Source organism: Capsicum annuum, chromosome 6, assembly GCF_002878395.1.
Source record: "Capsicum annuum cultivar UCD-10X-F1 chromosome 6, UCD10Xv1.1, whole genome shotgun sequence".
Lineage (NCBI taxonomy): Eukaryota > Viridiplantae > Streptophyta > Magnoliopsida > Solanales > Solanaceae > Capsicum > Capsicum annuum.
In genome coordinates, this window is record NC_061116.1 from 183,667,936 (window position 1) to 183,670,078 (window position 2,143).

Sequence of the window (2,143 nt, forward strand, 5' to 3'; positions counted from 1 at the left end):
ATGGTTAATAGTTGGGATTGGCCGATAGTAGTTGATGATTGTGGTGGTGTTGGTGGTGTTAGCATTGGCCATGGCATTGACGGTGGTAATAGTTGTGAATATAATTCAATCAATGGAGGTGTAGATATGGTAGCGGTTGAAAATAGTAGTAGCAATTATGATTGTGAATGGTGGTTGTGATGTGGTTGGTGGTTGTGGTGGTTGGTGACAAGGTGGTGGTTGACAATGGTGGTAGTGCCGGAGGTGGTTAGTAATGGCGACTGATGATTATGGATAGAGTGATGGTGAATATTATCCAACACATAAATACCTCTTAATGATTAAGACTTAGTTCCAGATCTGAATGATTAAGACTTATTCAGACCTATTAAGAGCCAAAATCTTAATGAAAAATAAATGCACTTAATGGTCTGAAGTCTGAATCATTCAGATTCAGACCTCCATTAAGTGCAAACAAATGAGGCCTTAATTAAGGTGAAGATAATAAAATATTTCGTAAGAAGGTAGAAAATTCATCAATACTCTCTTTTAATTATTATCATTATATTTTAATTTTTTTATATGAAAATATCTCTTTGCTGATTTTTATTTTTCTTCTTTTAAATACTACCTTATTTTTTTTCTTGTTTTTTCAGTAAATTTTTTTGTACTGATATAAAATTCAATGTTTATTTTAAACTCTTATGGTATGAACTAAGATAAAGTAAAATATAACAAATGATGATTCTACTAAATAGGAAGATATAAATAAATTAAAAAGGATAAAACCTCTTTTTAGAATGACAAAATTTTTTATCAAGATATTATTACGTCATTATTCGATTTTTGGTTTTTGAATTTAAGTTTCATTTGATGTTGTATTTGTTTAGTATTTTTGTAATGCCCCACAAAATTCTCTTCCAGTCTGAGCCTTAGAGCGTATTTGGTAAATCGAAAAATCCGAGTCTAAATATTTCAGAAATATCTTCCCAAGTATGAAATACTTTGAATCGTGTGGGAATCTATTTGAGCATGAATTAAGATCATAGAGGTCCCCTAACTCAAGGACGAGTTGAAATCTTTCCTATCGTTCAAGTTTTAGTGACCGTCAAAATTTGGGTCAACTTCAATCGACCATAATTCCTTGTATATATCGAATTAGAGGACCTACTATATATCAAATAAAAGATCTTTGAATTATCTTTCTAACGATACCAATTTCGTCAAAAACCGATATCGGAGCAAAGAGTTATGCCCATTTTACTCCAGCATGTCTGGTTGGGAAACTGGTGACGACAATTGTGACAAGCCGTCACGCCTGTGACGGCCTATCACCAATGTCATCGAATCTGGGCAGATTTCTGACCCTGGTGATGACATTTTGTGACAAGCCGTCATGCCCGTGACGGCCTATCACCAATGTCGTCAACCTTAACCAGAAACTCAAAATTTCACCTTTTTTTACGACAATTCGTGACGGCCTATCACTAACTTGACGGCTTGTCACGGATGTCGTCAGCAATATTTTTTCAACAATTTAAGGGCATTTTTGCAAGGTTATTTTGGTCATTTCCCACCTTTTGAAAGCCTCTATAAATATGAGCATCCATCTCCAAACCCTAATTTCTCCATTTCTCTTCCAATTCTCTAAAGAGAGTATATCTAGGGTTTCAATTCAAGAACCCTAATCTTCCAAAAATTCATTCATAAATCTTCAAGATTTCTTCAAGAACCAAGTTCCTCATAGTGTGGGCTTCGAGAATTATTTATTACACGTGTGGATAGAGTCTCAAACATTAGAATTCATTCAATTTCAAAGATTAAGGTATATAGATGTTGATTCTTGGGTCCCTTTCATTCAAGAAGCTCAAGAACCCTTTTTAAAACTCAAAGATTTTTATGTTTATGAGATTTTAATGATTTGTATGAGTTGAAATTGATGTTCAATGTGTTGTTGAGTTTTGATTCATGTTTGTTTACAAGATTCATGAGCCTTAACCCTAGTAGGTAGAATCCATGTGATATTTGTGATTAATCTTCCTTATGTTGCTTTCTATGTGATGTGTTCATGTCAAATGGGTGTAGAAATGGTTGAATAAGCGAAACATGTTCCCCCTAGGTTTGATAAAGAGCTTAGGTGAAGCATAAGGGCCATTGTAGCATG